Raw genomic sequence first — 27,442 nt, forward strand, 5'->3', positions numbered from 1 at the left:
TTTATATTAATAGTAATCAACCTTTTGCACTTATCTAGATGCTGTTTCATTTATTTCTGCAGTGTCTTCAAAAATAAGAAAATACTTGATCTTCTTCATAGAGCTCCACAACTTTCTGGAATGCTTCAAAAGAATTTTGAAAATAAAAATATTTAGCTATATAAAATGTGCAGCGATTAATAGATTATCAGTATACATGCAAATATATAGGCGCACATGAAGCATATTATATCAGTATATGAAAAATAAAAGATTTACTAATACCTGAAATGTAGGGAAAGGAAAAGCAAACTCCCCTTTGAAAATAGCCTTATTTAAATTGCAACTCTTTACTTGGACATATGCTTCAAATTACTTTAAATAATTATGTTGGTACAGGTCATTGCCTACAAGACTAGTAAAATTTTCTTATTGAAATGAGTAAAGTGAAGATCAAGAAAAACTACTTGTGCGTTAAGGATGGAAGAAGGAGAACTGGCCCTTTGACTCCAGTCCCCATGCAATTTCTTGATAGAGTTGCAATGTAAGATCTGAAGTTTGGAATGTTTGAAAGAAAAATAGTCTTAAAATGGAGAAGTAAACACCGGCAAGGTCATGCAGGATCTTTGATGTACACACATTTTGAAACACTGCATTTTTCACAATTCACAAAATGAATGCCTGGCATAACAAATAAATATGCTTGATAGGTAGATTAGAGGAAGTAGAAGCTAATTGATGGTTTTAGCAGTGGAGTAACATAATCATGTTTGCCAAGTAAAATGCTAACTTTGGAAAATGAACAAGACAAGGCTATTCAATATTTAGTTTGAGAAGAGATTATTCTAATTTAAATCAGTCCTGATAAATGTCCAGTTAGAAATGTAGATAGGAATTTCACTGTTGCAATTCATATCTATTTTTATGGTCTTACTTTACATCATTTAGCAATTTTCAACAGCATTTTCCAGTTTTTATCTTTCTTCTCTAATTTACTAAAGCTCAGGTTCCTTCTGTGTCTGTGCTGCATTCACATGCTCTGAGTATGCAATATATCTCCCAAAACTCTACAGTTCCTTAAAGGCCTCAACAGGCTACAAGCTTGCTTGGTTATCTTAGTCATGCAAATGAGTATTGAAGAGTTAGCTGTATCCAGAAATATTACAATATCGTATGACATCTAGAAGGCTTACGAAAGATTAATTAAGTATTTTAAATGGCACGTAGGGTATCATAAAACGACCTCAAGAAATAGATGATAATTGAAAATCGAAGGAGATACAATACATGTTCTAGGATCAAAGGCCTGGAAGGAGTGGACCCCACTGCCGCCTCAATTGGAGAACTTTGCGGATGATTTTTGCAGAACATCTTTCTTAAGTGTTTTTTTTAGGGGGTTCAGAAAAATTTTTTAAATAGTTATATTTAATAGAGATGGATATGTGTTCAGCTCTTCTGGAAATACATTACAATATAGAGAAAATCTGCTTCAGATGAAGTTTTCCAGTGAAATCTAAAATTGTAAAATAAATACAGTAGTATTATTTTAGACTTTTAGTTTATTATGTGTAAATAATGTGTCTCATAATTTAATATACTTGAGTTCATTTTATGAGAAAATATATGAAAATAATGTTTTATTCCCTTGACATGTCTGAATGGGCTAAAAGAAAGCAAATGGTATCTTTAGTAAGATGGGTAATTGGATTTTCCTAAGCCTGAAAAGAGTACTAATTTAGTATTAACCATACAGCTCTCTCCCTTTGGCATCATTCTTTCTAGTCCTTCTTTCTTGTTTTAATAAACATGTTTTAAAAAGTCTTCTATTTCAAAATGTCACTCCTATGTCAAGTACATTTAAGCAATACAAAAATAGTCAATATGAAAATGAAAATGACAGCAATACATCATAATCACTAGGATGTGTGGGCGACAAGCCACCCACGTGCCAAGGCAAGAGACCCAGGGCACAAGCTGTTCCAGTATAATAAAGAAAATTCATAGAATAAGAATAGTTATACTAGAAATAGAATATAGATATGATTATATATGAATATTATGTATCATTAGTTTGTAGCATTACTCTTTATTTCAATATTATAATAATCTCTGTTCTACAATTATAACCTAGGAAAAACCAGGCCATACAGAGATAGGAGCTGAAGGGACATGGTGAGAAGTGACCAGAAGGCAAGTGTGAGCTCTCTGTCACGCCCGGACAGGGCCACGAGAGAGCTCCTTGTTCTAGCGGTGGCACCAGTGCCTGGGAAGGTACCCATTACTTAGCAGACTGGGACCTTTCCCCCTGGGAGTTAGAGAAGACTGTGCTCCACCACCTCTTGTGGAAGGCCTGACGTCAGTGAAGCCCACCCCCACCATCCAGAGGTCTAAACGGTCTCCCTGTGAGGCTGCGCTTTGGTGGTCACGTTCCTGGTCCACTTTCACGTTCCGCTCTGTACACCTGGCTCCGCCTTCTAGATAGCAGTGGCAGAATTAGTGAAAGTGTTAAAGTCTTTGATCTTTCTGACAAGAGCATAGGAGAAATAATGACATAAGCTGCCCTCTCTCTCTCCGCCTCGACTACCCAAAAGGGAAAGGCCCCATGTCCGGTGGACACATGACTCACATGACCTTATCAATCATTGGAGATGACTCACACTCATTACCCTGCCCCTTTTGCCTTGTTTACAATAAATAGCAGCCCAGTCAGGCATTCAGGGCCACTACCGATCTCCGTGTCTTGGTGGTAGTGGTCCCCCGGGTCCAGCTGTCTTTTCTTTTATCTCTTTGTCTTGTGTCTTTATTTCTACGATCTTTCATCTCTGTACGTGAAGAGAAAAAACCCATGGAACCAGTAGGGCTGGACTCTACAAGAATGTGTATAATTTAAAAAGGAGACAAGCTGTGGAGACAATGTGGAGTAATTGGAAGCCTCATGCGCTGATGGTAGGATTATAAAATGTTCCAGCCATTTGGGAAAAGAATTTGCCAGTTATCAACATGTTAAACACAGAATCTCTTCCTAGGTGTATATTCAAGAGACAGAAAAGCATATATGCACCAAAAACAAACAGACACACTTTTACATGGATGTTCATATGTTATTCATAGTAGCCAAAAATAGAAGCCACCCGAATATCCATCAACTGATAAATGGATTTGCCAAATGTCATATATTCATAAATGGAATATTATTCCAAAAGAAGAAGAATAGAGTATTAATACAAGATGAATCATGGATGAACCCTGAAAACATTATTCTAAATAAAATAAGCCAGTCATAAAAGATTGTATAATGTATGATTTGATTTATATAAAATCTCCAGAATAAGCAAATCTATATATGTATAGAGAAAGTAGATTAATGATTGACTATGATGCCAGGCAATTGATTAGTCCATTGATTATTATAGGCAATGGTTGTCTATGACCATACAAGTAGTTGTATGTGGAGAGGAAAGGGCAATGATAAGGAGTTACTGCTAATGAGTATGTAGATTTTTTGGTTTTTTTGGGGGGGAGTGTTGAAAATGTTCTAGAATTAGAATATAGGGATGATATTACAACTCTAAATAGGCTTAAAAAGTTCCTAATGGGAAAATACAGTATTCATTCAAATATTTATAGCCACATACAAAATACATTACCTGGATTTACTTTTAAAAGTCTTCCATTAAAATGTATTTCCTTAATAATGTAGCATATTTCCTTCTTCTATTTTGTTTACCCTTTAAAAACTCTAAGTTTTTCTTTCTTAGATTGTTTTGGCTAAAGATGGTATTATTTTCTAATATTTCAGTTTTAGATTTCAAATTTTGTACCAGAATTTTTTTTTTCTCTTAAGTTTGTCTCTCATTATTTGCTTTTCGCTTCTTCTGATTCTTTTTCCACAGTTTCTTCTTTCTCGCCTTCCTGTGAGTTACTTAACAGGTTTTTTTGTGTTTCTCATTATATTTTTTTGTATGTTTTCTTTTTACTGGTCGCCCTGGGTATGATTTACATATATGATTAATTACAGTTTGATGGTTTTGATGTTTTGCCACTTTCAATAAAGTGTCACTTCCATTTAAGTTCAATTACTGACCCCACTTTTAAGTATTATTGTGATGGGTATCATCTAGTGTTATAATCTAATTATTATTATCAAACACAATTTATAGAACTCCTGAGAAGAGGTGACTACTTTTATGCAGACATATTTCTGCTCTGTTGCTCTTTTTTTCTTCCAGATGCTTCAAAATTATTTATATTATTATTGCATTTCTGTTTTGAAAACTTTCTTTTAGGTATATGCTACTGACAAAGCAATCTAATTTTCCTTTGTCTGAGAATGTTTTTATTTACTTTTTATTTCTGAAAGATAGTTTTGATAGTTATAGAATTCACAGCTGAAAAGTTATTTTAACACTTGAAAAATGTTGCACTGCTTTCTTCTGGCCTCTACGGCTTCAGATGAAGAAACTACTCTTACTAGAATTGGTACTGTCTTACAGGTAACACATCATTTATCTCTCACAGAATTCAGATTTTTTCTTTCTTTTTTTTGTCTCAAAAATTGTATTAAAAATACAATTAAACATCTCTTGGCATTATTTGGGGGTTAACTGTGTGGGGTACGTTCAGATTTTTAACTCTGTAGGTTTGTGTTTTTCATCAAATTAGAAAATGCTTAACCAGACCAGGCGCAATGGCTCACGCCTGTAATCCCAGCATTTGGGAGGCTGAGGCAGGTGAATCCCTTGAGCTCAAGAGTTCAAGACCAGCCTGGCCAACATGGCAAAACCCCGTTTCTACAAAAAAAAACAAATACAAAAACTTAGCTGGGAATGGTGACGTGCAACTATAGGCCCAATTACTCGAGAAGCCAAGGCAGGAGAATAGCTTGAAACCCAGTGGCAAAAATTGCAGTGAGCCGAGATCCTGCCACTGCACTCCAACCTGGGCAACAGAGTGAGACTCTGTCTAAAAAAATAAAAATAAAATAAAATAAGAAAATATTTAACCATTACAGTATTTCTCTATTCTGAAAGTTAAATAATATAAATGTTGAATCTTGGTTGTTGTTTTTCACATGTTCCTGTCTTTTTTTTTTTCCTATCTGTTTTTTGGTTGGTCAGATGGATGGATGCTGTTGATCTGTCCTCAAGTTCCCTGATTTTATTCTCTGTCAACTCTACTCTCATCTTGAGTTCATCTAGAAAATTGTATCTGGTATTTAGTTTTTAGTTTTATAATTTTTATTTAGCTATTTTTATAACTTCAAAATATTTACTCAGAATTTCTGAATTTCTAATTTTTTTGTTTCAAGAAAATCAATTACAAAAATCAATTGTTGAAGCATTTTTATAATAACTTCTTAAAAATCCTTGTCAGAAAATTTCAACAGCTGTTTAATTTCTGTGTTCATGACAGTTAATTGTCCTGTCTTAATTCAGTTGAGATTTTCTTGGTTCTTGGTATGATGAAGAATTTTCAAGTATATCCTGGGTACTTACCTATTAGGAAGTATTTGGCACTATATAAATCTTTTATTATACTGGACAGGTATCCTATTTAGGTTAGCATGCATGTTTATCCTGCTTATTTGAACTGTTTTCAATGACAATTTAAGTTCCAAACATTTGCAGTACTATTTTTGTCTGCTTGGTTTAAGTGGTTCTGACTGTGGCTCTCACTAGTCAGTCCCAATTGGTCCTATTTGTCCTGCCTTAGGGGTCAGAGTGGGTTATATCCCACAGGGTATCTCTCAGTGGGCAAGGGAATCTCAGAGCTATAAGGATGAAGAGGCTTCCAAGGCTGAACATGTGCTGGCTGTATCTGCTGTGGCTGTGTTGGACAGAGACTGCTTGCTGAGATGGGTACTGTTTGTGGCAGCCCCCCTCACCACTACTACCTGGAGTCTATCGATTTCAAAATTTTATTTAATTGCCTAGTATTTCAGTTAATCATATAAAGTAACAATTTTCATGACATATTAATTAGCGATTATCTATAGGAATGTTTTATTTTGTCTAGATTTTTAATTGGGTCTTTAATTCAGAAGTTTCGACACTGCTACATAAATTACTTTGCCTACAATTTAAAATATTTAACCTGCTCTCAAGAAAAATCTCTCTCAAATTTATTAAAATTCCTAGAGCTAATTAATGGTCTTTCAGTTATACAGCTATTAAAGATGAAGTTTTAATTTTTTTCTATGAACCTGACTTGTGATTGGGCACACTGATAGCCTAAGCTTCATGTGGAAAAACAAGGTAGACATGATAGCCTGGTAGGACTACATATTCATTTATATCCAAATATTGCAGATAATGCAGTCAGGAGGGGAAGAGTCATTTTGTCTGGCTCAGGGAAACGTGGGCCTGAATATTGACTGTCCAATCTTCTAATTATATAAACTTCATTAATGTATAGAATCTCTCTAAATATCCTTATCACTGAATAATGAATAATAGTATGTGCCTCTAGGTAGGCATAAGTTTTAAATAATTAAATATAGAAGTTTTTCATCAATTCTCACTTAGTACCGTTAGAGAAAAAGTCTTAATTCTCTGTGACCTGTTTGTTCAGGTTGTCACTTTCCTAGTGGTCAAATTAGACGTGACTACATCACAGTTTGGAGGGGAGAAAGGAACTGAGAGGTTGCTATTTTTTGCCTCTTATGAATGCAAAGACATCAAGTTTCTAAGAATCTTCAACTATTTGTGACTAAAGAATTATAGGAAGGAAGTGACTAAAATTGTTTCTAGAAACAGCAGCTGAAAGAAATTTCTCTGAAAAGCCCATTGTGAGGGCATCAATTTCGAGGGAACTAGCATTCTTAGAGAAGTAGTAATAGTATCATGGCAAAATGTGGAATATAAGCAGTTATTGAGTAGTCTCCTTGAATGTAAACGCTTATCCTAATAACTCACCTGATTACATTTTCTTCTTGTAAAATAAGATTTAGAACTTAAAAATCTTCCTCTAACATTTACTGCCTTATAGAAAATAAATATTTTTGAAGTATAAATTACTTATTCCAGCAAAGTCCTTCTTATCTTTCATTGAGTGGAGAGAAATTAAATTAAATTGTGATTTTAGGGGTTTTTTTTGTTTGTTTGTTTGTTTTTTCTCTCATAGTTCCACATCCTTGTGATTGACGCCATAGGGTTTAGTCAAATCATGTGCTAAGTCAGAACTCTGTATTATCCGTTTTCCTCTAAACTCTACTCTTTTTGTGTTTAAGTTTTGTGTATAAGACCAAATATGTATAAATTTCTATTTCTAGTCATTTTTCTTCAGAGATTTCTTCAGAGAAAAGTTAATTATTACAAGAAAAATTCACTCGGCTATTCCAGAGATATACTTAAGAAATGCTACCTCCATATTCCTCTTCTGACTCTTAAATGAAATCTAATTGAGTAGATCATTGGTTAAATCACTAAATGAGCTAGAAAGACACATTTCCTTCTAAAATGCATCGTTCATCTCTGCATTTATTCATCTATTCAGAAGAAACGTATGCAGTAGGTTGTCTAGGTAAGAGATGTTTCTATGTGCAGGGAATCCACCAATGAGTAAAATAATCAAATAATTTATTTTTCTTCATAGTGTCTCCCTCTTAATGTAACAGACATTAAACAGTAAATACATATAAAAATAAATCATATTTTTATAAATTATGTTTCTATTATACAAGTATTAATAGCCATAAAAGTAACAGAAATGCTGAGAACTTGATAAGAGTCAGTGAAAAGGTGACATCTGAACCAAGATTTATAAGAGGAGAGGTTCTAATATAAGTGGATATCTGGGAATAGAATATTCTAGGCAAAGGGAATAATAAATCAAATCCCCTAATGTGGGTATTATTTGTATTTGCTGGAAATTTTAACAGTTCCAAATAGTTGAAACATTGTGACCTAATTTGTGTATTAGTAAAGATGTCATAAGGTTAAAAAAATAAGATATATCATTCCTAGGCCTAAAATAAATCATTATTAGGAGTTTGGAATTTGTTTTTACTCTTAGTAACATGGAAGACAGTGTGGGATTTTGAACAAAGAATAAAATGATATGACAAATTTACACATTATGATCTTAGCTTTTTAGTTGTTGTTGAGAATAGACTGTAAGGAATAAGAAAAGACATAGGATAATCTGTTGGGAGATTATTGCAGTAATTCAAGAGCTAAATAATCACACCTGAGTGCTGAATATTAGCAATGCAGCAGGCAAGATAGCTCCAAATGTAGAGCTATTGGTATTTTCTGATCAATTGTATTTTCTGATAAATATAAGGGAAATAGACGAGTCAATATGATACTAAGTAGCTTGAGTTAAGTAACTGGAGGAATGGAATTACCCTTACAGAAATAGGGAAGGAAGATGGAACCAAAGATAAGGAACTGAGAAGTTTACCAAGATATGTGTAACTGTGCTCTTTTTTTTTTTTTTTTTTTTTTTTTTTTTTAAGAAGCAAGCTGCACACACTTTTAGGGAGGAAAATATTAATATCGAAAAAATTATTCCTTATTACTATTTCAGAAATCCATTTTAATATTTGGCTCTATGTTTCCATTGTGTGCTAGTCTGTTCTTGTATTGCTACAAAGAAATATCTGGGGCTGAGTAATTTCTAAAGAAAGGGGGTTTTGTTTTTACTCATGGCTCTGAAAGCTGTACAGGAAGCACGGTGGGGACATCTGCTTCTTGCGCGTACCTCGGGAGGCTTACAATCACGGTGAAGGTGAAGGAGCTGCCAGTGCATTATATGGCTAAAACAGGAGCAAGAGAGAGAAGGGGGCAGTCCCAGACTCTTTTAGACAACCAGATCTCATGTGAACTGACTGGCCAAGAACTCACTTATCACCAAGAGGTTGGTGCTAAGCCATTCATTAGGAATCTGCCCCATTATCCAATCATCTCTCACCAGGCCCCACATCCGAGATTACGAATTACATCTCAACATGAGATTCGGAGGTGACAAACATTCAAACTATATTACATTATTTAGGAAAAAAACATGATTTAATTGAATGTCCAACAATTTCAAACTTGAGGAAAGTAACTCAATATTTCAGATCACCTCCTTACTTTTCTAGATGGGTCATCTTGTAATTTCTAAATGAGAAACGGATACAACCTTTCTGTCAAAGAGGTCCTGCATTTTTAAGATGAGCAATGTCAGTTAAAGAGAACATTCAGAAGATTATCATCTTCACACAGGTGACTGGAAGTAACAAGAATAATCTCAAGAGATATTATTTGGTATTACATTTGCTTGGATAGTATTTCTCAAATTTCAGATTACATCCATAGAAAATGGATGGCAAACTGTAACAAATTATAGAGAACGTGTGATTATCTACATGGAGCATGTCTATGTGGGACAAATAAATGTAATTAAATCAATTAATTTTCCTGATTCTATACTACTGTGATCAATGTAAAGTGTTAAGATAGCTATCAAAATAAAAGTTGTTTGAAATATCCAGATAAAGATTTTTCAAAATTATATTAAACACATTTGCTGCCATTAACACAATTTTATATGTTATTTTACTTGAACTGGGTTTACACAATTGTTTTTATAAACTTTTTGTTAATAGTCTTGCAAACATTTTGAGAATTGCCACTGAGAAAACATTTTTTCATAATAGATGGTAACAGGTTTAAAGCCATTTTTACAGCCATTCTGTATGTCACACAATTTACATTTAAAGAATCCTCAAATTTATTTTTTTCTTTCACTGCAATTGTGATACTGTTATTTTTTCTAATAATTCTAAGAGCTATCACATAAAATATTTGAAAATAATGGTGAAGCTCTAATTTGCAGAGTACATATGCATTGGTTAGGGTGTCATGTTGCAGCTTGAATGACTCTAAAAGTACAAGAGTTCCAAATGGAATGAAATAGCCTGTGTTATTGATGGCAGAGTTTCTAAACTGTTGCTTGTAGATTCACCTACCAGATGTCTAGCATAAGCTCCCTACTTTCAAATCCAACATCTTGGGCAGTGTACTGTTTCTTGGACACTTAGAATAAGAATTCCTCCAGCAGTGCAACAGATTCCTTGTCAACTATCGGCAGGAACACACCCTCCTCCTGGTTGTTACAATAGATATTCAAGTACATTTTGCATTGAAAAACCAAGTAGTGAGCATCAGATGTTGCTCATCTTTCTTGCTCTCTGGCTGCCTGTGGGGATAGCAAAATGTGCCCTTAAACTTTGCTGTTTGTAACTCACTGAGTAGCTGTAAAATGCTGCCTAAGGCTGGAGGTAACCTATCCAGGGGCAGCAGATTGTATTTAGATGCTCCTCACCCTCTCCATGTATCAAAATCTAACACCAAACCTGTAAAAGATTTGTTGATCAACAACGTGGCATAACCCAGCAGGAGATTTGAGTTAGGGATCAGAGGCTTGCGAAGTTCGGAAATTATTTTCTGACTCTTATTCTCATTACATACACAATTTTATTGTAGTCCAAAACAAACACACAAACAAAAAAGCAAATGCAGAGCATGCCACGTAAGGAAAACATTTTTCTTTCATCTGGTATAGCCTATACCGAACAGTGAATTACTGTGTGGGGGAAAAGCACATACACATTGCAGAAATTAAATAAATGCATACTTCTATTTAAAAACTTAAAGATGTAGTTCACAGAAAAAATGGTTTTGTAATTCATAGAAATAAGTAGTCTTCACATTTTTAATGATTGTTATAGTATGTAAACCACATTTAAAGTGTGCATTTTGATAAAATTTGATATATAGATACTCCTGTGATACCATTACCACTAATTAATCAAGATAATTTAAAGGAGTATTGGCAAAGATGTAGAGCAACTGGAACACTTATGCACTAAAGCTTGGAATTTAAAACAATTACTTTCAAAAACAATATGGAGATTCTTAAAATATTAAACATACACAAAACCATATGACTCAGCCATTCTGCACTTAGATATTTACCTAAGATAAATGAAAGTCTATGTCATTAAAGAAAATTTGCATATAATTTGTTCATAGTAACCCCAAAATTGAAATAAATTAAATGCCAATCAACAGGTAAATGAATAGATAAATAATGTTATATTCATAAAATGGAAAACCATTCTACAATAAAAAGGTGTAAACTCATGATAAAAGTATCCATGTGGCTATATCACAAAATAAGTGAGGTAAAAACATTAAATAAAATAGTCCATACTGCATTATTAAATTTCTGTAAAACTCTGGAAAATATAAATTAATCTGTAGTCATGGAAATCAGAACAGTAATTGCCTGGAATAGGAGGGCAAGGAATGGGGGAAAGAAATATAGAAGGGACACAACTTTGAGGTTTTTAAATGTTTATTAGCTTGATTGTAGTGATAGTTTTATGGATGCATGCATATGTCACAACTCAAGATGTATTCCTAAAATACTGTATGTGAATTTTTATATCAGTTGCTATAAGTTTTATAGTAATATTTTTCCTCCAAAACTCAGGCACTGAAACTTAATGCCAATGTGATGGTACCAAGAGATGGCACATTTAGGAGGTGATTAGATCATGAGGACTCCTCCTCTTGTGAGTAGGATTAGGGCTTTCATAAAAGGGGCTTCACACGAATTTGCCAGCTTGCCTTCTGCCTTTCGCCATTTGAGGACGCAGTGTTTTTATCCCCTGAGGAGAATTCGGAGTTCACGGTGCCATGTTGAGAGCAGAAATGGAATCCTCACCAGATGATTGAACCTGTCAGCACCTTGATCTTGGACTTCTCATCCTTGAGAATTGTGAGAAATCATTTTCTGTTTTTTTATAAGTTACCCAGTCTGTGGTATTTTGTTAGAGTAGCACAAATGGACTTAGACAGAAATATACCTTAATGAAGGTATGAAAACATGGTCTGTAAGAAAAAAAAAAAGAGACAGGACTTTTGGTAATGCCAAAGGAGATAAATAGCAATGTGATCAGTGTGCAAAAACAAATATAAAAACTAGTAAAAAGTAAAAGACATTGGAAAGTATCCAATATGCAACAGAAGTTGTAGAATAATTTAAGTATGAAAATGCAACTGAATGTGATATTTATTGACAGTTTTTGTTTATTAGTTTGAGGGCACAACTCAATTTCCAAAACCAAGATAAACCAGGGGTAGGAAAAGTCATAGCACTACTTGCTAAAGGCAATAAAATCAGAATTCAGGGCTTGAAAAGAAGCATGAAAGGGTCTGTGCAAGAAACACAGAAACTGTAAGAACCCAATCAGTGCAGTCTCCCCAAAATATGAGACTCAAAGCTAAATTATGAATGCAAAAAAGGAGATCTCTGTCTTAGTAGTTAAAAAATAAAAAAAGCAAGTAGATACCAAAAGAGAGTTCACTCATGGAAGTGAGAGCTTCAGGAAGCTTGTGTGTCAGTTTGTTGCTTCATTTAACTGACTACATTCTCAACCAGTCACAGCTCAGTTAGCAAAAATGTGATGCTGAGTAGCTTTGAAATGCCAGAGTACAGATTATAAGGGAATGAATGAAAGAAATACTCTGAAAATAAAGGAACAACCTCAGAAGCATGGAAGCCAAAAGAAGGCTTACTTTCCGTCTCCACTTAGATCTTTAGCTGAGCACCAATTATTTGAAGACCAAGGGAAATATATGAAGACCAAGCTAAAAAATTCCACTGTTCGAAGTCATCATACTAGAGATAATCAGCTGCTACATACCACAGGGAGACACAGTTTCAGAGAGAAGCCATGCTAGTTATTAATCTACTAGAATTAAAAATTAACAGAAAAATGTGACAGAATATAAAGTTGCTACAACGTATTGTATAAAATACTCAGTTTCCAACTAAATATTGCTAAACACACAATGACACAGGAAAGTGATATGCAAACTCAGAAGAATCAGTCAACAGAATTGACTCACAGTGGCTTAAATGTTGGATTAAGCAGATGATGAATTCAAATCAGCTAGCATAAATATTCTCAAGTATTAAAAGAAAATACTTTCAATAACTGAGAGATAATATACTATTGGTGAAGAAACTCAACAGAAATTTAAAAAAGAAAATCCTAGAAATTAAAATTTATTAACTAAAATAAAAATCAGATTAAAAGTTTCAGCATTACATTAGGATTATCAAAAAAAGAGTGAACTTGAATATATATAGAAATTTTAAAATCTGAAGAATTGAAAGAAAAAGAGTAATACTATGGAAAGTGAGTTGGTTAATGTTAATAATTCCTTCTCTTTTATTATATGGAATGTTTTATGTAGAAATTTTTATTTCTTCTTTAAATATTTGTAAGATTTTACCAGTGAAACCATTTGGGCATGATGATTTGAGGGTCTGCTTGTGAATATGCGTCTGTGTGCACATATGTTTATGTGAAGATGTGTTAATTAAATTTTTCAGTGTTCTTACTATTTACAGAGCTATTCCTTTTGTATATTTTCTTGAGTAACTTTGGTAGTTTGTGTCTTTCAAGGAATTCATTTATTTTACCTCAGTAAACTTATTGGCATGAAGTCATGTGTAATATTCCTTTATAATCCTCTTGATATCTAGAGAATCTAGAGTGGTGTTCTGTTTTTCATTCTTAATATTGATAATTTCTCCCTTGTTCTCTCTCTCTCTTTCTCTCTTTCTCTCTCTCTCTCTCTCTTTCTCTCTGTCTGTCTCTCCCATCCATCTCATTAGCATTGCTAAAGTTTTTTTTTTTTTTTTTTTTTTTTTTTTGAGACGGAGTCTTGCTCTGTAGCCCAGGCTGGAGTGCAGTGGCCGGATCTCAGCTCACTGCAAGCTCCGCCTCCCGGGTTCACGCCATTCTCCGGCCCCAGCCTCCCGAGTAGCTGGGACTACAGGCGCCTGCCACCTCGCCCGGCTAGTTTTTTTGTATTTCTTAGTAGAGACGGGGTTTCACCGTGTTAGCCAGGATGGTTTCGATCTCCTGACCTCGTGATCCGCCCATCTCGGCCTCCCAAAGTGCTGGGATTACAGGCTTGAGCCACCGCGCCCGGCCTAGCATTGCTAAAGTTTTACCAATTTTATTTTTATGTTCAAAGTAGCAATATTTGGTTTAATTGATTTTTATTATTTTATGCTTTTAATTTCATTGATTTCTATTATGTTTATTATTGTCTTCCTTGCTTGCTTTGAGTTTACTTTACTGTTTGTTTTTTGTAAAAAAAAATACTAGGATTTTGATTTGAGATTGTTCTTTTTTTCCAAAATAAGCATTTAATTATATAAATATTTCTTTATATATGAATGTATCTAATTTCATAAAGTTTGATTTTTTGTTTTCTGAGCCAAATAAACTGAGATATAATTAATATATACAATATTGCATGTTTTATGTATATATTTTGATGAATTTGGATATATGTATACACCATGATAATATTACTAAAGATATCAAAGTACTAAACATATATACCACCTCTAAAAATTTCCTTATGTGGGTATGCATGTGTTTTGTGGCATGAACCCTTAAAATAGACCTATCCCCTTAACATTTTAAAGTGCAAAATACTGTATTAAGTATAGGTAGTATGCTGTACAGCAGATTTGTAGAACTTGTATTTCTCACATAATGATACTTTATACCCATTGAGTAACAATTTCCCATTTTCCTTGTCCTTGGCTCCTGGCCACCATCTTTCTATTCTCTGCTCTGTGAGTTTATTTTAGACATCTTATATGAACAGAATTATGTGGTCTTTGTTTTTATGTAACTGGTCTATTTCACTTAGCATAATGTCCTACCAGTTACATGAATTCATGTTGTAATGAAAGACAATATTTCCTTTTTTTAAAAAAAATTATTTATTTATTTATTTATTTATTTATTTTTGAGACGAAGTCTTGCTCTGTCACCCAGGCTAGAGTGCAATGGCACGATCTCGGCTCATTAGGAGCTCTGCCTCCCGGGTTCACACCATTCTCCTGCCTCAGCCTTCCGACTAGCTGGGACTAAAATATTTCCTTTTTTAAAAAAGGCTGAATAATATTCCATTGTATGTATATGCTATATTCATTATTATTATTATTATTTCAATACAAGGTCTTGCTGTGAGGTTGGAATAGAGTGAAACAATAGTAATTTGCTGCAGCCTCAACTTACCAGGCTCAAGCAATTCTTCTGCCTCAGACTCCCAAGTAGCTGGGACTACAGGCACGCACCACCATACCCAGCTAATATATATTTTTTAATTTTTTGTAGAAATGGACTCTCACTATGTTGCCCAGGCTGGTTTCAAACTCCTGGGCTCAAGTAATCATTCCACTTCGAATTCCCAAAGTGCTAGGATTACATGCATGAACCACCATTCCCGGCAGTATATACAATATTTTTTAAGCCATTATCTGTTGGTAAACATTTGGATTGTTTTCATATCTTGACTACTGTGAATAATGCTGCAATTAACATGGAAATGCAGGTATCTATTCAAAATCTTGATTTCAATTTTTTTGGAATGCATACCAGGAAGTAATATATGGTACACACACAAGGAGGTATTGTTACATATTATAAGATACATGTAATATATAATATCTATAATATATATTAAACCTATATATAACATATATTTTATATATTACATATATACCTAGATACATATGTATACATATACACACATACATATATATGTGTGTGTGTATATATATAGAGTGAGAGACAGAGATAACAATTGTTGATGAGGATGTAAGGAAATTGGAATCACTATACATTGTTGATGAAGATAAAGTATGAGCAGCCACTATGGAAAATGTTATGAACTGTACCCAAAACACTAAAAACTGAATGACATATGATCTATATGTGCATTTTTAAATTATAAAACAATTGAAGATTTTTATTTAAGTTAAATTGAATATTTTAATACATAGCACATTTTAGAGGAACATAGTGTAACATTCTGAGATAAATAAAATATTTTATACTTTGATTAGGATGACATTGTCAAAGATTATTCAACTCTGTACATTAGATATGTGCATTTTACTGTATGGAAGTGTTACATGGACTGGAAAAATGTTAATATATGGAATTGGTAGAAAAAATTCCAAGAAAGGAAGGAAGCTTAAAGATTAAGAGAACAGGCCGGGCGCGGTGGCTCAAGCCTGTAATCCCAGCACTTTGGGAGGCCGAGACGGGCGGATCACGAGGTCAGGAGATCGAGACCATCCTGGCTAACCCGGTGAAACCCCGTCTCTAGCAAAAAAATACAAAAAAATAGCCGGGCGAGGTGGTGGGCGCCTGTAGTCCCAGCTACTCGGGAGGCTGAGGCAGGAGAATGGCGTAAACCCAGGAGGCGGAGCTTGCAGTGAGCCGAGATCCGGCCACTGCACTCCAGGCTGGGCGACAGAGCGAGACTCCGTCTCAAAAAAAAAAAAAAAAAAAAAAAGATTAAGAGAACAGTGTTTGTGCAGAACCCTTCAAAGACCAGCGTTTAAGTGACACGGCAAAGTTTAATAGCCCACAAAGGAGATGTTGCAAAATTCTTACGCACAAAGGTGTAAGAACAAGGAGCATGTTGAGTCATGGAATTGAGGGAGTAGAGCTGCAAAAACAAATGAGTGACATTTTGAAATTTGGCAGTGATGTACGTTTAAAAACAAAAGCTATACTTGCTGATTTCATATAGCACCATTAAAGTTGCAGCTGCTATTAATGGGAATTGTTCCAGAGACATAACAGAGATACATACAAAAACTGGAAATGAGGCAGTGGAGAGTGCATTTAGGGTGTGTTCTTTAGGTGTAAAGTGGGGAGGGATGATACTTGGTAAAGTATCAAGAGATAAAGGAGTGACGATACTTGTATATGTGCGTTAGTTAAGGATATAGAAAGAATGAGAAAAACAACATAAATAAACTGGGTAAATGACTGAGGAACGAAGTCCGGAAAGAGGACGTGGAACTGTTATTCAAAGTATAGGTAAATGACTTCCATCATGTAAAACTGAAGGACATCTACTTAAAATTGGAATCAATATTCTCAACGAAGCAGAAAGCAGGTTTTAGAAATGTAACGAAGGTAGTTAGCTAGACAGAAGTTAATGAAAGAGACAACTAACTGTGTTTGATGGGCTGTATTAATGGCTGGAAAAAACTTGAACCGAAGTAGCTTTGTCATGATAACATTTTGTTTTCTCAAAGAGAATGAAAATTATATTAATAATAATCACTTATAAACTGCATGGTGTGCACCATACACTGTTCAAAGCTCATTACATGGATAAACAAATTGAATTCGCACAAAATGTGTAATGTGGATAGTATTAGACTAATTCTGTACGTGGCAAAACTAAATTGTGGTAAAAAGACAAAGTAACTCGCCTAGTATCATTGTTAGTAAGTGCCAAGGTCAGGATTTGAATCGAGGCATTTTGACTTCAGAGTTTCCATATAACTAGGAAATTATATTGCTACTCTTTGGATGAAATAATAATGATAATAATATTTTTAATGTTGTTGATTAAACTGGAAAGAAGCCATACATTTAAAGATACAAGGTTTGAAGTTCAAATGGCTGCTAACAATATGCTGATAATTTTGTTGTTTATTTGACTTCATACCTAAGACTATTTTCTGGTAACCCACAAAGTTTATCTGTTGAATAATGGCTGAAAAGATATTGAGATTTATTTAGAAATACATATCTTAAGAATATGGTCTAGAAATGCTAAAATTGTATTCTTCTCTAGATATAGTGTGACAATTTGTATTAAAAATAATAAAACTTGGCCGAGCACGGTGGCTCAGCCTGTAATCCCAGCACTTTGGGAGGCTGAGGCGGGCGGATCATGAGGTCAGGGGATCGACACCATCCTGGCTAACACAGTGAAACCCCGTCTCTACTAAAAATACAAAAAATTAGCCAGGCGTGGTGGCGGGCGCCTGTAGTCCCAGCTGCTCGGGAGGCTGAGGCAGGAGAATGGCATCAACCCGGGAGGCGGAGCTTGCAGTAAGCCAAGATTGCGCCACTGCACTCCAGCCTGGGTGACAGAGTGAGACTCCATAAAATAATAATAATAATAATAATGTCAATAATTTTGGAAAATTGGTTTTCATTGAGGAAGTTATTAGAGAGACAGCTAAAATGCAAAAATATATGCCTTTTAGGAATTATATTTTATCAAGCTAATTCTACATTTTGGAAAAGCAATGGATGAGCTTTCTTTGACGTTAATCTTCATATTTCTAAATATCTAAAATAAAAACATATTCGTTGTTTTTTGTATATTTTATATCTATTTCCTACATTTATTTAGTAGTTTTCTTTGTATTTTATACCACCAAAATAACATCCCTAGAGACATGTATTTGTCAAGCCCTGCAGGACCTATTGAACAAATCTACCTTATAATAGATCGCCTCCCACAGAGCACGAACTTGAGGAAACAAAAAGTAATAAAAGTGTATTTTAAAGTTGTCCCAAAAGTGAACATCTAAGTAAGAAAAGCTCATCTCTACCCATCCAGCCAAATTTGTCGCAAAATATAAAGTACTTTAATAAATGGCATGATAAATTGCTAAAGTAACAACTTGCTATTTTATTTAAAGAACTGTAAGAGTCCACCACATCAGCTTTCTTTGCTCAACATAAGGGGAATGCAAGGATGTATTGGTTAAAACTATTTTTACTCTCTGGATTCCTTCTCTATGTCTAAATGTGCCACGTAATATGCTGATCAACACAAGCAAGTGAGCTTACCGTTTCTTCTCTATAGGCTTCTGTTTTACATTTGAACTTCTTATGTATACCATTTTTCATTGTGATGTTCAACTTTTATCCCCTGCACTCCAAATGCAGGGAAATGAGTTAATTATAAGTTACAGAAGCTCAGAACCACTTTTTTCCTCTGTTTGACTGCAGTCTAAAAATTCCAGATTATCCAAGAGAAACAAGAGGCTATGGTTTGAGTATTTGTCCTCTTCAAAACTCATGCTGGAGTTTGATTTTCAATGTGGCAGTATTGAAGGGTTAGAGTCTCTAAGAGGTGATTACGTCACAAGCATTCTGTCTGCATAGATGGATTAATCCATTCATGGATTTGTTGGTTAATGGGTTAGTGGATTAATAAGCTGACATGAGAGTGGGATGTGGCTTTCTTTATAAGAAGAGGTATAGATGCCTGAACTAGAACACTCATCCTCCTCACCATGTGATGCTCTGCACTGCTTTGGGAGTCTGCAGAGTCCTACTAGAAAAAAGTCCCTCAGCAGGTGTGACCCTTTGACCTTGGACTTCTCAGCCTCCATGACTATAAGAAATACATTCATTAAAAAAAATTACTCAGTTTCAGATATATTCTATAAGCAGCAGAAAACAAACAAAGACTCACTTTCTTAGCTGGTTCTTTTTGGTACCTGCACCATGAATATATGAAAGTCTCAGGAGCTCCACATTCTTCTACATATTTATGCTTCTCTTTCTTTTAATTTTGGCCATTATAGTCTTTTAAGTATAATCTTTTAAATTTCAGCCATTTTCCCTAAAATTGATATAGCTGAACACTTTTTCAAGGCCTTATTGAACAATCATTTATTTTTTGGTGAACTCTGGGTCCTATATCATTCCTCATTGTCACTATTTATGTTAATTTCTTTTTGTTATTGAATTCATGCAAATAAAATATACTCTAGTTTTCAATATTTTATTAGGTATACGCATTGAATATATTTTCTCTGTATCTGTGAATTATCCATTTTCTTAATAGTGTCTTTTAATGACAAATATTATTGATTTTAATAATGCCTAATTTTCTGATATTTTAAAGTGTTATTTTCACTGTTTTCTCTGCTGTTTACAATATTATTCTACCTAATGGTTATAAATATTTTATCTTTATTAAAAGAAAATATATAAATATAGATACATGTCACTTTAATATTTGTTCATAATGTGAAGTAGTGATTAGTATTCTTTTCTTTTAGTGTGTCTACAGTCTTTGCAGCCCTAATTTTTTTAAAAAAGCACATATTAATCATTACTTCACTCAACTTAAGCAAAGTCAATTAACTGAATTATATGTAGGTATATTTCTTGGTTATCTAGTATGATTATATTTTTGTATATCCACATGCCAATATTTTACTACATTATTTTGATTATTGTAGTTTATACTAAGTCTTATAACCAGGAACTTTGAGATATTCAATTGTATTCTTCTTTTTCTATTTGTTTTGACTATTCCAAGTCCCTTTCAATTAAAGGTAAATTATATAATCTATGTTAGTGCTTTTATAACAGCTGGCATAGAAAGTCTTGTTGATATCTTGTTGAATCTATAGGTCAATTTATAGAGAATTGATAACAGTATTGCATTTTAGCAACAGTGCATGTGGTCTATCTTTCCACTTGTTTACATCTTCCTCACTCCACTAAGCAATGTTTACAATTTCTCAGTCCCACAGCATTCCCATCTGCGTTTCTCCGCTACTCATTACCAAGGTATACACTTTCCTGACTTCTAACACTGTAGCCTGTTTCTGAAATTTATAAAAGTGGAGTCATACAACAGGTACTCTCTCGTACCTGGAATCTTTACTTTAACACTATGATTACAAGAATTATCCATTCTTAGTGTTGTACTATGCTTCGTGGTATAAATATACCAAGATTTATGTATTTATTCTACTGTTTTTGTACATTTGTACAAAATTTATTGATAGCACAGTAGAGACACATTTAAAAGTTTAAAAAGTAGCATGTTAAAGAGCTCCCTGAAATTATGACACCTGACATATGGTGTTTTGTTGGAGATTTATGGTGTTTAAGTTGGAGATAATTAGCTGAACTGTGTAATAATTAGGCAAGTGCAGGGTGATAATCAAGGTGGAGAAAGAGGGTAGCTTAAACAAAAGCGCTATATTAAAATGGCACTGAAGTATAAAAAATCTTTATACCTGAAGGTATAGCAAAGGTCAGGGAAGTAGTCAGAAAGCCATGATGTAGCAGATTGCTTGATGTCTTTAAATTTCATGTTACAAGGTATGGATTTTTTTCTCATAAGCAATGGAAGCATATTAAATAATCATTGAAATAAATGTGTGGATGCAATCCATGAATTAGAAGGTTGTTCAGTGAGAAAATATCTGTATTTCTCTTTTCTCCTATTTTATGAACTCCTGTGAATGCTTTGGATAGATACCAGTTTAAAGACATACAGGGAGACACACACACACACACACACACACACACACACACACACACACACCCCTGTGTGATTCTGTCCACAGAACTAGAATCCTGGGCTACGAGGCAGGTCAGAGATGGTGCTGAGAGGAAAGAGGTTGGGAGACAATTGAAAAATAGCCTAAATGATCATCAGTTCAAGCCTACTCCCTGTGAGGAGCTGGGAAACCTAAGGAAGCTTTGCTCATCAAATGTTTATCTGTCTGATGCATCATTAATAAACTATATACTTACAGTTTACCATAAGAAACCAAAACTTCTATAGGACTTTGCCAAGTCTCAATGTAGTCCTCTCTGTAGCCCTCAAAATGGGGTTTAGGCACCTTGCTTAAGTGGAGGAAAGATAAAAATGAACATAATATTTCCCATGATTTAGTGCAGAAGATCATTAGTATAAGACATAATGTTGCTCAGAGACTGAGGACCTAATTGAGACTATTCTAGTAGTGAGACCAGGAATGTTCGTTGGATGACCCAGAGAAGCTACTTTTTTGATCAACAGAATTACCTTGCATTGGAGACACTGGGGAAAGGACTAAGAAGAATAAGAAATAGATCAAAAAAGCTATGCCAGGAAACCCACACGTGTTCTGGGACAAACACAGTCAATTTGTAATACACAGGTAAACATTAAAGAAATTCATTATTCAGCTTTCAGGGAAAGAGCAAGTGCCATTCATGAAGTAAATCCTCACACTTCCCAGAAAGAAGTCTTGGTGGATAAATGGAAATTAAAATCTGGTTGTGAAAGGAATTTAAGGGTTACAAAAATCCTGTTTGTGTCTTCCCATCTGGAATGGAAGCTGCTGCTTCTTTTTGTCTTCCAATGTGGGGGTTCAGTGGCCTCTGCCATGCTACCTTTCCTCTTTTCCTCTACAAGCAAAATTCCTTTACTACTGTAGCCTATGATGTTGCCATTACTATCACTACCACCACGGGTGACTAGTCTTTAACTGTCGATTCCAAGTACACCTGGACCGCTGTACCACGCAGGCCCAGTGGCGCCTCAACTGTGAAAGAACAATGAGTTAGCAGCCAACCCGCCTGGCAGCAGCTATCAGAGATCCCACGCTCTTACGTCAGCCTACCAGCACCAGAGAACTTGAAAAATCAGTTCCACTGAACACTCTAGCCCCAGCTCAGCCTGTCCTGCCTACTGCTGTCCTGACATATTTGCTGTTCGACTCAAAAGGATTAACCTTCCTGTGGTGGCTGTGTGTGCCTAGTGACTCATTACTAAAGGCTTCTGATAGAAATGGCGGGGAGAAGAAAAGTCAAAAGAGAGTAATGGTATTCTGCGGGAAGACAGCAAGTATGACAACAATAACAACAAAAAACTCCCTTCTGTTTACAATGCCTTCAGTCATAATCAGTCACAATTCTAGCGAGCAGCTGGAGCAAGCCTTGTTAGGTTGGTTTGGGGAGAATTGAGGGAAACTACTTTGCAGAAAAATGATATCATAAGTCCTCACTTTTTCCCTTCAAGTCATATATAGAAAACAATACTTTTTTGTATAGCAAACTTACATAATTATGGGAATATTATAGTTATCCAAAAATAACTCATCCAGAGAGACTCTGGCCAACCCAGACCCTAGCTGTAACTCCCGGAGGACCAAAGACTCAATAATAACATCAGGCTGCGAGCTAAAGATAATGTACTACAGGTTCTGAAGATAGATCATCATCAAAATATTAACCTGAAGAAATCTAGAATTCAGCCAAGAAATGTAGTCCCTAGGTATATCATTTGTTAGAACTGTTAAAATAAAATGCCACAGACAAGGCGGCTTTAACAACAGAAATTTATTTTCTCATAGAGGCTAGGAGTGCAAGATCTAAGTGTAGGCAGGGCTGTCTCTACGGAAGCTTCTCTCCTTGGCTTGTAATAATTGTCTTCCTCCAGCATCTTCTCATGGTCATTATTGTTTGTGAGTCTTTGTCCTAACCCCCTGTCCTTATAAGGACAGCAGTTGCATTGCATTAGGGCCTACTGTATGACCTCATTTCACCTCAATTACTTTCCCAAAGCCCTATAACAAAGTTCAGTCACATTCTGAGATACTTGGGGTTAAGAATTCAACATATACATTTTATGAGGACACAGGTTCGTAGCACTAGGTTTAATAAGATATATAATTGAATTAATGATGTGATTTCACAAGCAATAGGACACTTACAAATGACCACATCTATCTAAGGTCACAGTACCTTTGGTTTCCTGTTTATAAGTTGAGTCACTAGATATATCATCAAGACTCTGCTTTCCTGAAAAGCAAAATACCTAGAAAAATATCCACTGATGTGAAGGTCAAAACATCTGCCCCATGATTTATTTCCAGATTCCTTATGTGGGATCAAAAGCTATGTAGAGAAATAGAAAAAAAGTCTTTTCAGCAGGTTGAAATTAAAGTGAATGACTTGAGTATCTTACAGGACAGTTATTCATTCCTTTTGTGACATTTGCAACTGTATTTTTCTCACACAGCCAGGCAATAAGCCAATTAAATATAACCAATTGGTTATCTTAAGTAAAATTCTATGTTTCTGCAGGTGAAATCTTCCACTAACTGAGGAAGAAACCGCTTTTGTAGTGGTAACTGCAACGTATACTGATGAGGTTAGCCCCCACCATATCCCTAAATCAGGTTCATTTCTCTTGGGCACCTGAATGACATAATATTGTTGGCTACTCCATATTTGATCTTTGCTGTGTTTTGTTATTGTTGTTGTGGGGTGTGGGTGTGTGTATTTGTCATATTCAGTATTGGAAATGGAGAAAGAGTATCCAATACAGTATCCTAATCAATCACACTGTTCTCATAAGTAAACATTTCAGGAATGTTGCCAGTAGCCAAGAGAGTAATTTTATAGTCAAATATTACTAGAATTGTGATTTTAAAAGGAGAAGAGGAAAAAATCACCTTAAATTTACATCTCCCTTACCACTCTCATCTCAAGATGCTGGTGTAAGCAAGAAGTAAAGAATATATACTTTTTTAAAATTAGAAATTTAAAAACAAAGAGACTAATAAAATTTCCAGAGCACTAGATACTGGTAAACTACTTTTGATATAAATGGAAGGGCCACAGCAGTAATTCAGCCACAATATAGATATGTTCAATTTATCTCAACATTACATTTAATTACAAATTAGCCATAAATTATTTTTCTTCCTGGATAATTTGGATAGCGCATTTGTTTCTGGATTGACAGGGCAAGAGATTATAACCATATAGGGTATTAGCACCCCAAATATACAGAAAATATTAACTTATTATTAAATGACTAGGGGAATAACATGTTTGGAAGTAAAATCTCCTACATTACCTTATTTGGGTTATGGACAATACACTGCTGCAGCCCAGAGGTTGGTAGCAGTTATAGTCATGGATACTGGAGATATGGAAGGATCAGCAAAGTTCAGTAACTATATGTATTTTGAGTATTGCAGCAGGCATGTACTACAAAGGTCCTCAATAATATCCACTGCCTCTTATTCACGCCCTTGTATAATAGTGTCTCCCCTTGAGTATAAGTTAGCCTAGTATGTTACTTCTAACCAATAGAATAAAGCAAAGTGGATGGATGGATGGAAAGGCTATTCTCATGATTAGGCTGCATAAGCGTGTAACTTCTGTTCTGACTATTCCCTTTGCTGGGTTCAGTAAAACTGTATGTTAGAGAGGCCCAAATGGCAAGAAACTATAGGTAATTACAATCAAAGCAAGAAAAAGAGGTCCTCAGTCAAACCTCCTGTGAATACTTTTCCATGGAAGTCAATCTCTCCTTAGTTGAGCCTTCAGATGAAACACAGGCCTGGCTGACACATTGATCACAATCTTGTGAAGGAACCTGAAGCAGAAGATCCATCCATGACATATCCTGATGTATGACCCTCAAAAACTATGTGATGATAAACATGGGTTCCTTTGCCACCCAGTTTGTGGTAATTTGTTATGCAGTGACAAATAATTAATGCAGGGACCAAACACAGACTGATGGGGTTTGGAGACAGAAGGGAGGGAGGGACTTGTGATTTCAGTAGAGGATATAGAGAGCTAGAAAGGACATCACACCCACTCTTACAACGAAAAGTTCAAGGTAGGCTTCAAGTTTATGACTTATTTTGAATGCATCAGAGAGCTCTATTTAAGGAGGGGTGAATGCCTGTAAGGAGGCATGAACGTGGGACAGCTTTAGCTAGGCTAGAGGCAACAGGACACAGGAAAGAAGAGTGTAGCCAGGATTGTTCCCTAATTGGAGGAGGCCAAGTGTGGACTGAGGAGTGTGAATCCCCTAGGGATTTTAACAAATGGGGACATGTGTATCCTCTATAGATTTTTTCTTTATGAACCCTACTGAGCACTCACAGAATAGACTGGAAAAATTTTAAGGATGTGTCCCTTGTGATGCAGACCTGGGAGAAGGGAAGTTGCTGCATGAGAGACAAGAAGTTCTACCCAGAATTTTATTCCTTTACTTCCTAATAAAAAAATGTTCAGTTTATTGAGGTAAGGGCACAAGCACTGTCAGGGAACTAGGGAAAGCCCTTTTCATCTTGAGAAAAGGACCAAAATCTAAATAAACCTATACCTTATTAAGGAGCAGGTATACATGCTGGGCTACGCACTAAAGCCAGTGGAAGCTCAGAAGCATTAGAAAAGACCACATTGGTGAGATCCACTGAGGCTACATTTAAACAACAAAGAATGTCTGCCTGTCCCCAGCCACTCCCATTCCCACTAGGCTAACAAAAATCCAGTAACAATGATAGTAAAACACTGTTGAGAGGTAGAGAAGGAAAGATCTTGTAAGACGGCCATCTCTGAGATGCTAAACATAGGTAAGACCTAAAGCTAAGGGTAGAGCAGACATTGAGTAAAAATAAATATTTCATCAGAGTAGCTCCTCCCATTTCAAACACAAATTATTTCTATAAGAATTTGACATCCGGAAGTGCTAAGAACAAATGTAAAAAAGGCAAGACTTGAGAACTGGTCCATTTCCTAATCATAATAGCTCAAATTCTTACATTAAGTAGCAATTGAAAAAGAGAAGGTGTAGTCATTTGTAGGCATAAAAGCTGTTATTTTATTTACTGTAGTTCAGTTCAACTTACGTCATAAAAAAGAAATATATGAGGCATACGTAAGTCTAAGGAAAGCAATACACATCCAAGATCCAAAGTCATATTCAGATACAACACCAATGCAGGATCTCCCTCTCTATGATAAATATGTTGAAGTGTTTCAGGGAAGGTACAGAACATGCAGGATCATATGGGTAATGTCAGCAGCGATATGAAAATTATAACAAATAATTAAACAAAAATTATAGAAGTGAAAACACAGCAACACAGACAGTAAATGTGTTGCACTGGCTTGTGATAGTTTCATGTGTTGAATTGGCTAGGCTATAGTATCCAGTTATTCAATTAAACACTAATCTAGGTGTTGTTCTTGAGTATTTTATAGATGTAGTTACAATCAACAATCATTCCACTTTAAGTAAAATAAATTATCCCTAATAATTTGGATGGGTATCATCTAATCAGTTAAAAACCATGAGAGCAAATAAGTTTCACTGTGGAAGACTGTAGCCTCAGCTCCTGCATGATAGTATATAGTTTAATGGCTTGCCCCACAGATAGACTTTGCTGTAAAACCTTCCACTCATTCTCTACTCTCCCCCCTCTTCCCTCTTTAACTCCGACTGATTATATTTCTCTCACTGATGCAGGGCTCATTAATATACTCAACACATGTGAACAAAGAATAAGTGACTCTAGGTTAACAGAAGTTAGTCAAACCGAAACAGGTCCAGAGATAATAGGGATATGGGGCAAAATAGGGCATCCAATAGCTATGGGAGAATGTCAGGGGAGGTACAGAAGCACTAGTAAAGACTATGTTCCTGCGACCTAGCAACATGATGCCTATTTGATTGTTAAAAAGAATAGGGTGGAAGAAATATTTCAAGAAATAATAACCAAAATGTTTTTCAAAATTACCGACAGACAACAAACTGAAGAATCAATACCTTCAGAGAGCATCAAGGAGTATAAAACATAGAGGAATATCATTTTCAAATAAATAATATCAAAGAACATATATAAATCTTGAAGGTAACCAGAGGAATATAAGATAATATATTTTTAAAAAGTGAGAATGACCCCAGATGTCAGAAATCATGTTGTCTAGAAGACAATATATTGACATCTGTAAAGTGCTGAAAAGAAAAACAAAACAAAACCTGTCAACCCTGAATTCTAT

At 35.1% G+C, this 27,442-nt stretch overlaps 1 long non-coding RNA gene across 1 annotated transcript; it reads right to left on the reverse strand.

Annotated features, from left to right (window-relative positions):
• Positions 1-483: 483 nt before the first annotated feature.
• LOC144330550 (uncharacterized) lies at positions 484-24,562 on the reverse strand. The gene is made up of 3 exons (XR_013396848.1): positions 24,498-24,562; positions 21,401-21,489; positions 484-660 (listed from the first exon to the last, which is right to left on the reverse strand). It is a non-coding gene; the product is annotated as an uncharacterized LOC144330550 (long non-coding RNA).
• Positions 24,563-27,442: the final 2,880 nt, after the last annotated feature.

The sequence above is a fragment of the Macaca mulatta genome, chromosome 8 (assembly GCF_049350105.2).
Source record: "Macaca mulatta isolate MMU2019108-1 chromosome 8, T2T-MMU8v2.0, whole genome shotgun sequence".
Classification (NCBI taxonomy): domain Eukaryota; kingdom Metazoa; phylum Chordata; class Mammalia; order Primates; family Cercopithecidae; genus Macaca; species Macaca mulatta.